At 42.7% G+C, this 13,742-nt stretch overlaps 1 protein-coding gene across 2 annotated transcripts in view; it reads right to left on the reverse strand.

Annotated features, from left to right (window-relative positions):
• Positions 1-206: 206 nt before the first annotated feature.
• The window catches only part of UCP1 (uncoupling protein 1), a 46,096-nt gene continuing 32,560 nt past the window's right edge, over positions 207-13,742 (reverse strand). For both annotated transcript variants that reach the window (XR_004538950.1, XM_033939739.1), the window contains exon 8: positions 207-938. The gene's annotated coding sequence lies outside the window, so the exon portion shown is untranslated. The remainder of the gene's footprint in view (positions 939-13,742) is intronic.

A 13,742-nucleotide genomic window follows, 5' to 3' on the forward strand; every position in this document is an offset into this window, starting at 1 on the left:
TTTGAATTTTCAACCTTTAAATTATTGGTCCAGTCATTACTGTTGAGTCTCCTTGACTCTTGCAATATAATAATTATTTTATTTTTATATACCGCCTAACCAAAAAATGGGTCTAGGCGGTTTACAACAAATAAGCACAAGTCATACGAGAAAGTAATTTTAAAAGGAAAAAACAATTCAAAACAAAATACAATAAATAAGAATTGGTCTTACAGTAGAAAATATGATTTAAAAGAAAAATGCAATTTAAAAGAATGGTTCTAAGCAGATTACAACAAATGAGAACTGACCATACAGTAAAAATACAATTTAAAAGAAGATATATTGCATGACGGAGCATAGAATTACTAAACGAAACAACCAGTTAGGATACAAATTTTTTCTAACAGTTGGGTCTTCAATAGTTTTCTAAAATCAAGATAAGAAGAGGATCCTAGCATAATTTTACCAAAAACAATCATTCAATTTGGCAGCTTGAAAAGAGAGAGTTCTCTCCAGAAATCTTTTTTAATAACATAATTTAGCGGAAGGAAATGTAAACAGACAAACTGCATGTGACCTTATTTGGGTGGTTCAAAGAAAAATGGGGAACAAGGTATCCAGGTGACAAACCAAAAATTGATTTGTAACAAATGCAGGCAAACTTAAACAAAATATTGGTCCTGCCAATATTTTTTCCAGATCTTATACTTGCAAAGGTGAAAATGCATTGCACCCCTTTGACTTTCTATCTGGAGCGGACTAAAGTCCATAGAAAGTCCACTCAGCCTTTTGGTTTTTTTTTTTAGATGGTAACAGGATGAAGTCTGTCATCAGCAAGTGCATACTTTCCAATTGGCTATTAGACTGTATTTTCTTCACTTATGCCCAGGCAGACCCGACTCTAGAGGGTCAGGTCACAGCTTTAACAGCAGTGGGAGCCCACCAGAGGTCAGCTTCTGTAGAAGGAGATTTAACATAGTAAATGACAGCAGATAAAGACCCAAATGATCCATCCAGTCTGCCCAACCTTACCCTTTCTTTAAATTACTGATTTAATTTAAATTTTCCTTCTTAGCTAGTTCTGGGCCAGAACCCAAAGCTCTGCCCAGTACTGTGCTTAGATTCCATCTACTGAAATCTCCATCAAAGCTCATTCCAGCCTATCTATACCATCCCATCCTCAACCAAACAGCGATATATGATTATTGAGAGCTTCTATACCGCTACTAATGACTGGGGAGTCAATTCAGAGCCTCTGCAAAGGCGTTACACTATATGAGCTTCTATAAAGGTGTTATGATACATTAGCTTCTGTAGAGATGTTACTATAAGGAGTTGTGAGGTGTTATAATGCATGGCCTCTATACTGAAATACACAGAACTCTGTGGTGGTGTTAGAGTTATTAATACTGCATGGTTATGCCAATAATTCATTGTCCTACTTATATGGACATGTTTACACACCAAATCAGTTCTCCTATGTATGTACACATGTAATACTAGGTTTACTATTGCAGCTAAATACACTATACATTTTTTTAAAAAAAATTTTTTAATTTATATACCTATTAAGGAGGTTGGCCATTTCAGCTAACTATAATCTATTTATATTCATCCATGAAAGTTCTAATTCCCTCTCTATCCACTTCATAATTTCAGTTGAAGTAGTTTGAGAAAAGGATAGTCTTTAGCCCTGTCTTGAATTTTCCGGAGTTCTTCTCTAACTTTAGTTCCTTCAGTACGGCATTCCACCACATTGGTGCCATTACCGAGAACATTCTTGCCCTGGTGCTTTTGTATTTGATGATTTTGAAGGAAGGTATTTGTTGTTTTTTTTTTTGGGGGGGGGGGGTTGTTTTTTTTTAAATATAAAGGTTTATTGAAAAATTGCAAACAGATACAGAATCATAAACAATGCGAGCAACCACCCAAACACTCACTGCCCCCCACCCACCAAAGGTCATACTGGGATTCTTCAGTATGAGACAAAACAGTCAAAGGCAGAACAAAACCCACCCATCCACAATCCCTCCCACCACCAAAATAGCTGGGTGAGACCACTAGGAGGCCGATGACCATTTGATATATGGATCCCAAACCTTCAAAAACTGGGAGAGACGATTATGCATAAGAGCTGTCAATGTAGACATACGAAAGATAAATGCTAATTTTCCAATAAATGCTGCCGAGTGGGCGGGTGCACCTGCTTCCACTGTGCATCCAACAACAGTCTGCTAGCTACAAACACATGAAAAGTCAAGGTCTGACAGGAGCGCATATATGCAATAAAGCACTGCCCATAGATTTCCGAACGGGTCTATGAAAAATTTTGGTGAGAATTTCGAACACCATAGTCCAATATGGGACCACTTTAGAGCAATCCCACCAAATGTACAAGAATGTACCTCTTTGCCCACACTGTCGTCAACACAAATCAGAGACGTGCGAGTAAATATGATGCAAGCGAAATGGTGTAAGATACCATTGGTAGAGCATCTTATATCCATTTTCCACCAAAGAGCTAGCAATTGAGGGGCGCAGCAAGCGCTGGAAAAGAATGGCCCACCATCGAGCAGGTAAAGTCCGCCCCAACAAAGTCTCCCAAACCTGAATATATTTAATTGGGGGGGCATTTTGGGTAGTAAGTGCCTTATAAAAGCGAGTAACACATCCCCTACCACAGCTGCCACTCATGGTCCATTCCAACAAAGTTTCCGGGATCATCAACTCGCCCAAGGCTCTACGCCGAAGAAAGTCACAGACCTGGTGATAACGAAAGAAATCCAACTCCCCCAAGTCGTAGGCCTCCAATAAGTCCGAGTAGGAAAGAATCTGACCCTCCTCAATAAAATCCCCCAGATCCGCAAGGCCATGAAGGGCCCAGGTTTTAAAGCGCGGATCCAGGCGACCAGGCACAAACCCCTCTGCCACCATAACACCTCCCCGGAAGCAATCGAGCCCGAGTACGAGCCCATAAATTAAAGGTAAGAGCAAGAAAAGTATTAGAGCCAAGGAGCAAGGTCCTGGCATCCAGCAAAGACAGCCAAGGGATTCCAACACAAAGATCATCATCAATATGCGGGTGTTCGATCTGAACCCAACTTTTAGTTCGAGCTTTACACCAAGTCAGAAATGCCTTCAATTGGGCTGCTACATAATAGCGCTTCAAACAAGGGACACCCATCCCACCATGGTCCCGAAATTGATACAACACACTCCATGAAACCCGTGGAGGTTTACTTTTCCAAATGTACTGAAACAATTTCCGAGAGACCCGGCGAAAAAAAGACATCCGAAAGCGGAATCAGCAAGGCTTGAAAAAGATATAAAAGTTTCAGTAACACCATTATTTTCACACTCTGGATACGGCCAAACCAAGTAAGAGAAGAGGCCTCCCATCTATCAAGATCCGCCCACAAAGATTTAAGTAAAGGAGGAAAATTCAAATCATAGAGCGACTGAGGACTAGAAGGAATATTAATCCCTAAATATTTAATACTTTTAGCCGCCTATTTAAAAGGAAACATGCGTTTCAACCAAATCTTATCACCAAGAGGCACCAACAGATTAAGAATCTCAGATTTATCCATATTCACCTTAAAACCAGATACCTGGCCAAAGCAGTCAAGCTCCTCCACTATCCCCGGGAGAGAACTCACTGGGTGCGTGACAGTAAGCATAATATCATCTGCAAAATGCAGCAACTTAGTAGAGACCGCTCTGTGAGTAAAACCTCAAATGTCCTGACGGAGACGAATATGATTGGCGAAAGGCTCCATTGCCAAAGCAAAAAGAAGAGGCAACAAGGCACAACCCTGTCTAGTCCCTCGTCCTAATTCAAAAGACTCCTTATAGCCACCGTTAATCAACAAAGAAGTCAACGGCTTAGTATATAACAATTGCACCCATGAGAAAAATTGACCTCCTATACCCATAGTTGACAGAGTACTCAATAAATACAGCCAATACACCCTATCGAAGGCCTTCTCTGCGTCAATTCCCAATAACAATGCTGAAGGGCCACCCTGCTGCGCCGACCAAATTAAGTGCAACAAACGGCAAATATTATCAAAAGACTGTCGCTCAGCTATAAATCCAGCTTGGTCATCACGAACCAGGCGCGGCATATGATGTTGCAACCTGCGAGCTAAGATCTTAGTAAAAAGCTTATAGTCCATGCCCAACAGCAAAATAGGTCTATACGAGCCACAGCTAGCCGGATAATTACCAGGCTTCAATATTAAAGTCACCCCAGCCAAATGCCACGAGTGCAGCAGCTCACCAGCCTCCCCAAGGCTATTGAACATTGCGGTGAGAGAGCCCACCAAAATATGTTTAAACTGCTTATAAAAGCGATTAGAAAATCCATCCAAACTGAGAGCTTTACCATTAGCCAAAGTCGAGATTGCCCAAAGGGTTTCTTCCTCTGTTATTGGAGCCGAAAGCTCCTCGGCTTCTTCCGCTGTCAAGCTTTGTACTTGGGCCTGCTCTAAATAGTCATCTATAGAACCCTGGGTGGCACAAGACTCCGGAGTATACAAAGCCTTATAAAAGGCCCGCACAATAGCCTCTGAAGAGTGACAAAAAGCACCATGCCCAGAGCGAACCTCAGGAATAAAGTTCCGCAGCCTCTTTTTTAACTTAAAAGCCAACAACCTGCTTGCCCGATTACCATGTTCAAAATTTTTTTGCTGCAAACATTGCAGCTGGGTAGAAATCTCCTCCAATTGCAACTGTTGCAAATCCTGTCTCGTCTATTCTAAGCGAGTCAACAGCGAAGTACTCCCAGAGGCCTGTTTATGGTCACGCTCCAGAAAAAGAAACTGTTTCCGCAAAGCTTCCAATTTCCGACCCTTTTCCTTCCTACAAAAAGATCCAATGGAAATAACCTGATCCCTCAACACCGCTTTCAAGGCCTCCCAAAAGGTAATCGGGGAAACCTCCCCAGTCCCATTGAGTCGAATATAATGTCATAACTCTGTCTCAACTCTAAGCGCTGTGACAGGATCGGTCAACAAGCCATCCCAAAAACGCCAATATCTTTGACCAAAGGGAGACAAAGTGGGAAGCAAATCAAAACAGACCGGGGAATAATCAGACCAGACTCGCGGCTCGATGGTGGCCTGAGAAATTTGAGAAAGCAAACACTTGCTTACCCCCCAAAAATCAATGTGGGAATAGAGTTATGCACCCCAGAAAAATAAGAATAATCTCTAGTGGAGGATTAAGATGTCTCCAAGGGTCTACCAAATCCCAAGCTTCCCACAAAGCTGATAACTGCTTACGATCAGCCTTACCATACTGGACTATGGTGGTCGAATTATCCAGGGAGGGCTCCATGGTCATATTAAAATCACCCCCAAGATCAAATGCCCCCAATTTCCTCTCGAAGGACAAGATCCAAAGCATCATAAAACTGGCTTGCTCCACATTAGGAGCATAAACAGTACACAGCATATAGAGAACATTTGCAATTTCAACCTTTACCAAAAGATAGCGGCCATGAACATCATGAACCACATGTTTAACCAGGGGATTCAAGCTGTCGGCAAGCATAATACCCACCCCATGTTTCTTAGCACCTGAGGTATCAGAAGCAAAATAAACGTGAATATTTCAGATGTTGAAGCAGTGATTCAGCTTGTGGTTTGAAGTGGGATTCCTGAAGCCGCTCGGCCTCCCTAAACAATAGCTGTCATTTTCATGGCAAATTGAGACCACGGACATTTAAAGAGAAAAAAATAAGCCCCCTAGCAGTCATCCCCCCAGCTTCAACACTCAAACCCACTATCACACCAGCCCACAAACAGCAAAGAATACCACACACAGTCCCCAAAACCCCCAATCCCCCGTCCCAACCACCCATTAAGAAAAAGGCCCAACAACCATAGGGAAAACAGAGGAAGCATGTCACCCATAGGCAGCTAACTCCACATCCCCAACTCACGCTATGCACACACAAACAAAAAAACCCCAAACCACAACAGAGTGCAGAGAAGAGAAGTCCCACACAATGTGACCCAACAAAAAGTACATAGGAGCAATGTCCTACAGACGCTCAGAACCAAAGTCCAAGGTCAACAGAAGAATCAGCCAGAGGGCCCGGGGTCAGACCCCGAATGCCGCTGCAAGCGCCTTCCATTGCAAGGGATCCGGCGCCAGCGCTGAGAAGATGCCACAGAAACCACCTCCGACGTTTCCATCACAGGGTCCACAGGTTCACCCATCAAGCTAGCTGCTCGAAGCACTTGAGTGGCCTCCTCCACCTGCTGTTGGAAGGAGAGGTCAAAGAGGTAAAGCCAACGATAGCGGATATAGTGAGATTGCAGACATTTCGTGTCCTCACGGAAATCATGCCGTTTTCGCAGCGTAAGGGCTGATAAATCAGCAAACAATTCCACCTTTGCATTGTCCCACATAATGTGCCCCACTTGCCTGGTGGCCTGCAACACCCGGGACTTCACAGGAAAGCGTAAAAAGCAGGCTACAATATCACGGGGTCAATCTCCACCCGGGGCCCCAAAGCCCGATGAACCCGTTCAAAGTCCAGGGTACGCTGCTTGCCAAAATTTAGAGCAAATGTCCATCAACAGTTGTTGGATATCCTGAGCCTGCACGGGTTCCGGGACTCCGCGGATGCGAATATTATTGCGCCTGCTACAGTTCTCTCCATCTTCCAACCGGAGAAGCAGATCTTCCTGACCTTTTACCAGGCGCTGACACTTTGCCTGGAGCGCATCCAATTCAGCATCGTAGTCAATGACCAGCTCCTCAAAATCATGCAACCGGGCTCCCATATCAGCTACCGATTGTCGGATTTTAGCCATATCAGTTTGTAAAGCTGTTTGGATAGTCAGCATCGTGCCCTTAAGATCCTCCATCCAAGATCGCAATTCCGCTCCCGTAGCTGGGCGAGAATCCATCTCCAGCGAGGCAGGCCGCTGTTCCAACTCAGACCCGCCTACTCGAGCGCGCCCATCCACACTACCGTGGGCCTCAGAGACATCTCCCAGCTGATAGGCAAACGATTTAAGGTCCATGCAAGTTTTTTTGCAGCTCCTAGCTAGGAACACAATCGACTTCGCACTCCCGAACACCGCCAAAGATCGCTAATGCAACACAAGATATAGGGGAGCTCCGCGATTAAGTTGCCATTGCCCCCCTTGAAGGAAGGTATTTGTAATAAGGACTCTTGGCTCGAGCGCAGAGCACACCGGGGCATAAAGTTATTTAGTCTGGCCACTAGGTATTGCAGTTCCGAGAGGTGAACAGTTTTGTGCATCAGCAATAGGATTTTGAATTTCACCCTGCTCTCAATCGGAAGCCAGTGCAACTCCTTCAGTAGCAGGGTGGCACTCGTTTGTCTCGTTTTAACTAGTAGAAACCTTGCTGCAGCGTTTTTTACTGTTTGGATCTGTCTGATCATGTATTTTGGTAAATCCAGGACGGTTGCATTGCAGTAGTGAAAGATTATGAATACCAGGGATATTACTACATTGGACATTGCTTGGTGGGAGAGATAGGGTTTCAGTCCTCTTAACCCAGTAGAGTTTGCCATAAGCGTGTTTGACCATCCATTGGATCTGCGTTGTCATGTCTTGGCTCGGGTCCAGCTAAACACTTAGGTTTCTTACCCCATTCGTGGATGGCTCTACAATATTGACGTTTAGTGTTAGGTGGACACCGGGGTCATTTCCTCCCAATTTGTTCTGTCTTTTCTTTGTTGGCTACTAGGCCGTTTGCTTGAAACCATCCAAAGATTTTCTCTAAGCCAGGGGTGTCAAAGTCCCTCCTCGAGGGCCGTAATCCAGTCTGGTTTTCAGGATTTCCCCAATGAATATGCATGAGATCTGTTAGCATACAATGAAAGCGGTGCATGCAAATAGATCTCATGCATATTCATTGGGGAAATCCTGAAAACCCAACTGGATTGCAGCCCTCGAGGAGGGACTTTGACATCCCTGCTTTAAGCCCATCTCAATCATGAGTTTGGTCATCGTGTCCCATTTCCTCAGCGGTATGATCAATTGGATGTCATCTGCATAAATGTAGCATTCCAACCCCAGGTTTCTGATGAATTTTCCAAGCGGTCGGAGGAAAATGTTGAATAGCATGGGTGACATGGTGGATCCTTGCAGTACCCCTAGGACAGTTTCTTTCCCATTGCTGGTATCCCCTTGCCATTCTACTCTCGTTAGTCTGCCCAGTACCTGCCTTAGTTCTTCAATATATACCATTATTTTCTGATTAAGATCCTCTGTGTTCATCCCATGCTTTTTTAAACTTTGTCATTGTTTTCCTCTCCACCACCTCCCTCGGGAGCGCATTCCAGGCATCAACCACCCTCTCAGTAAAGAAGAATTTCCTAACATTACTCTTGAGTCTACCACCCTTCAACCTCAAATCATGTCCTCTAGTTTTACCATTTTCCTTTCTCTTTGTAATACATTCACCACATTACTCGTATTTCCTAGAAGAAGATTCTCAACGTGACAACAGTTTTGGTCAGACAGTCCTCCAGAATCTATTTGGGGATTAGAATCTAGCTCCATCCCATAGACCCCTTCATTTCTAGGAATGCCTTTCAAAAATGATGATAAATGCATAAGGGCTTGTTGCCGCCAAATCCAAAATTGGTGTCTGCCTGTTGCAATCCTACTAGTTATGCTGTTCTCCTTTTTTTCTGTTGAAGGCAGCCAGTAGCTTGGAAGCCTCAGGATGTGAAGATTTTATTAAGCTGCTTGTTGACCAAGAATAGGATACAAATCACCAAGGAGTCGTCCTAATTTTTTTGTTTGTTTGTTTTATTTTATTTTATTCATAACCGCCTTTCCCAAGGCAGCTCACAATTTAAACATACACAATAAAAAAATACATATAAAACCCAAACAATTAAGCGACCTGCGCCTTGTCCAGCAACCAGCAAATGGACTGGTATAGTCCTGTGTGACAGCAGTAGGTGAGGGTTGAACATTGTGGGGTTGAACTAACTGAAAGGTTCGGAAGTCAGCCTGAGAATTTGTATCCTGCTGTCCTCAACACCTGGTACAGGTGAGTAACTTTATTTTATCCTAGGATAAGCAGGGTTTATATGAATTTATTCAGGTTCGCAAGCAGTTTTTTCCTGTGTGTCCTGGTGGGCTCACAATCTGTCTAATGTACTTGGGGCAGTGGGGGATTAAGTGATTTGCCCAGGGTCACAGGGAGCAGGTTGGGGTTTGAACCCATAACCTCAGGGTGCTGAGGCCCTAGCTCTAGCCACTGAACCACATGAAATGGTTAATTGGAGATTGGGTGGGCCAACAGTGTCAGTCAGAGCTTATATAACTGTTACTTGTGAATAATCAAGGAATGTGTTAAGTGTGTCGTAGCTAAAAGATTAATTGGTTGAGGCCTATAGCTCCTATAGTTTGTGAGTCAATTAACAAGTTCAGTCAGCAATATCTTGGCAAAAAAATGTATATTTAACCTAAGATTAATGATAATAAAGAATAAGTAATAATTTTATTTCTTATATACCGCCAAAGCCGTAGTAGTTTGAGGCGGTTTACAATAAAGAAGGGCTGGACAATCAGCGAATGGGTACAATCAGCAGATACAGATACAATTAATATATATAAGCATGGAACAGGCACAATATAAGGGGTCAAATGTACGGTGAGCGGGAAACAAGGTAAGAAAAAAGCGAACTTAGGGGGCAAGGGTCAGGTAAGGGGTCTTAGACTACAAATCAGATTAAATAGGTTAGTTTTTAATTAATTTTCTGAAGTTTAGGTAGGATGAGGAACGCGAGATAATATTGCTCAGCCAATCATTTAGATGACCTGCTTGGAATTGCTCAGCCAATCATTTAGATGACCTGCTTGGAAGGCTAGAGTTCTGTTCAGGTATCTTTTGTAACGGCAGACCTTTAGAATTGGATGGCTGAAGAGATGAGCTCTGCGAGTGGGTCTGGATGGACAATCTAAGGTTAAAATGGGGGAACCGAGTATAAGGGGGCCGAACCATGAATGGATTTGAAACAGGAGACAGGAAAACTTGAACAGCACTCTTGCTTCCAGGGACAGCCAGTGGAGTTTTTGGTAGTAGGGAGTTATGTGTTCCCATTTTTTTTAGCCCAAAGATCAGTCGAATTGCCAAATTTTGGATGATACGTAGTCTTTGAATGTTTTTTTTGATGGATCCCAGGTAGATAATGTTGCAGTAGTTGAGTAAGCTAAGGATGGAGGATTGCACCAGTAAGCGGAATGAGGATGCATCAAAGTATTATGAAAGGCCTAGTTTAAGCTTCATGTACTGTACCAAGATTTTAATCCTTTCTGTCCGGGAAACTGTATGTGCACCAGAGGTGTGAATTGGAGCTACATAATTTTTTCTTTTGACTTGGTCCTAGTTACAAAAATTATTTCCCTTCACGTCAAAGGACCAGGTTTGAATAGTGTAGAGTTCTGGGAAAATTTACTACATCTTCAGAACGAGATTCTCCAATTGGAGGGGCTCCTAGGATCAATGGTTCTAGTTCTCAGTCTCTTAAAGAAGTGTCCATATAGAAAGCAGTTTTTAGAACAACAAAATCAATTTTACCGACACAAAACTAGTAAAGGTTAAAGACAAGCAGTTCTTTAAAGCTTTCAATATACCAAACCTTTCAAAGTAATAGAGAACTTGCCTTTGTTTGGAATTCTATCACTTGAATTTAGTTACAGAATACCTTGCCGGTGCAACAGCTCTCTTGGAAAAGCTTCTTTTTTTATTTATCCTTTTGAGTCTGCAGAAGTTTCAAGTTTATTTAAAATTTGATACAAACACTTATTTAAATTTCTAAGTGGTGTACATCACTAAACTAGATGGGCACAAGAATGTTTAAAATACAGACTTGGACAATGGACAAATCTGAAACAAGGGGAGAAGCAGTGGAACTACAACGTTTATAGAAAAGGAAACAATGAGGGATAGAAATTGAGGACAGTGTGTCAGTCCAAAGGCTGCTACTAAAATGGTTGGTGGAGTTCATCATAAGTGTATAGGGGACAGGCTTAAAGATCTCAATAGGTGTAGTTTGAAAGAAAGGCACCATCATTTAAACAAATGTAGCTGGATATATATTGGGAAATAGTGTTTATGCTAGACCAGGTCTGTGGACTACATTATCAGTAGCAATTTGCTCTATTTCTTCTGTGTTGACCTTTTGGAAACACCTGAAAGCGCATCTATTTCAATTAGCCTTTTGGCCCAGATTTTCAAAAAGGCGCAAAAAAATGGCCAGCACCTGAAAAAACAGCACACCAACAAATCCGTGCACAATTGCACCCCATGAAATGCACACCCCAATCAATCTGCCATACCGTGGATATCTGGGAGGCCCTGATTTGCTCAAACTCCTCAGGCCCCGTCCCTTGGACTCCTCAGGTGCCTCAAGCCCTTCCCTAGGGACAGGGCCTAAGGAGTTTGAGCAAATCATGGCCTTCCAGGTACCCACGTATGTAAAGGATTCCCATAATCAAAATCTAATCCTTACCCTAACACTAGATAGCAAGTGAATATTTTAAGTATAGTGGGGGGGGGTCCCAAAAAGACAAAATAGTATGCACTGTGGAATGTGATCGGGGAGCGCAATTGTCTGGGCACATTTGACAGGCCACCTCCCATTCAGTGCGCATAATTGTCATGCATACATTTGATGGGTCACTGAAGAAACGGCACCAGTTGTATGTCACTCAAACTATGGCACCGTTTTGAGAATTGTGGTGTGGGTCGAAGATAGACTTCGGAAATGTAGGTCTGACCTACATTTCCAGCGCCTATCTTTGACATAGAATCATGCTTAGTAGCACTGAACATGTGTTGTAAAAATGCTTCTTATCTCTATCTCTAAATATCTGTATATAGATAGATAATTTTTTAAAAATTTTGTATTTGATGAAAAAATAAAATAGGGCTGAGACATCGGTTCAAGGGTAGTTTTGTACATTACCAGGTGAAAGGTATCTGGTCTGGTGTAGTAAGTTCTGGCTTCTGCTCCCTCAGTCATCTTGACAAGCTGCTGTGGAATAATTTTTGAAGTTGTGGAACAAGGGTGACACCTGGTGGCCAGATTCAGATCTCATGATTTGTCATACCAATGACTCCTCTTTGTCAGGTAGGACAGGAAGATATAAAATTGGCAACTATGAATGTTTCCCAATGAGGGTTCATAGCAGCAGGATCTCAGCTGTGCTTCTGACTGAACTAACCCCCTCTCAAACGATTCATTGACAAAACCTTCTCCTTCCAGGCGGCCAAAATAAACTCATGGCTTGCCCAAATTATACTTAACGCCCCCACTTACCTGGACTTCAGAAAAAAACTCAAAACTCACTTATTCCACAGATAGAATCCCTAACACTCCCTCTCGCGACTTCTACTCCCTTCAATACACTTGAACCCCCACCTTCCCCCCCTAGGTCCCCTTCAAACCTATTAACTTCCCGTCACTCATGTATATTACATGTACTATATTCCCAGTATATTACTTGCATATTCCATGTATTCTCCTTGTACCATACTCCTTGTATTCTTGTATATTCCTACTGATGGTATTTTATATCGACTTCATCTCGTTAAATTCCTGTTAACTTCAATGACATGTACATTCCAAAAAATTGTAAATTCCAACGTTATTTTCATGTGTAATCTTATTAACTACTGTGAACCGCCTAGAACTCTCTGGGTATGGCGGTATACAAAATAAAGTTATTATTATTATTATTTTACAAAACTGCGATAGCGTTTTTTAGCACAGGCCAGTGCCCTGAATGTGCTGCTCCCAATGATCATAGGCACTATATGAGTTTCAGGAGCAGCGCGCTATTGCGGTTTTGTACAAGGGGTGAGGTGGAATGGCGCTCGTGGGCTTTAGGGGGCGCTAATGGAATGGATAGTGTGCAGGACATGGTGCAGTATTTTGTGGATTTTTTTCTACAAAAACGCCTGCTTTTCATATGGTTCTGGGTAAACTAGTTAGAAGTACATATGAAAGTTAAGGCCACGCCCAATAAAAGCATACAAAAAGTTGGTGAATAAAAAATCTGAATATGGATGTAGCCAAGGCCAGAAAAAACACACTACAGATTAATATTAAGGAAAAGCATAATAATGTTCTCTATGTATTTTGCTATTAAGCTAGACCATAGAGGGAATCAGGTAATGTGTAACATACTTCTAGAGGGTTAAGAACTCCATCTTGATTTAGTGACTCCATTTTGTTTTAGTGACTTTCTGTTTGTCTTTGTTCTCTCTGCATTTCCCATCTTGAGCTTCGTGGCTCTAATTAATACCAGACCTCTCAATCTGGCTTGTGGAAAATATAGGGTTTCATATTTTTGAATACAGATAGTTATATGTATTAAATATGAATGAAATATGTTGTGTGGATCTATGGATGGACGGGGCCCTGAATGTGTGTGATATGTGGTATGAAATGCGAGAGAATGATTTGTACTTAATTTCAAATGTTATCTGAAATAATAAAACGCTAGCCGCACATGCGCACTCAACTGCGTGATTCCGCTTTCCCTGATCCGACATGTAGGTCTGTGGCCTTGCAGGAGTGCGCATGCGCAACTACCCAGCCTTGGCAACACAAATCGGAAGACGCTGGACAGACAACCCCTGCCCTCTCCAAGCCGGGACTGCAGCCAGCCAACGATCGCTTCCACAACCCGACGACTCCCCCCTCCCGCACCAACCGCTGCCGCTCCTGTTTGAAGCGGCCTGATGAG

This window comes from Geotrypetes seraphini, chromosome 1, assembly GCF_902459505.1.
Source record: "Geotrypetes seraphini chromosome 1, aGeoSer1.1, whole genome shotgun sequence".
Lineage (NCBI taxonomy): Eukaryota > Metazoa > Chordata > Amphibia > Gymnophiona > Dermophiidae > Geotrypetes > Geotrypetes seraphini.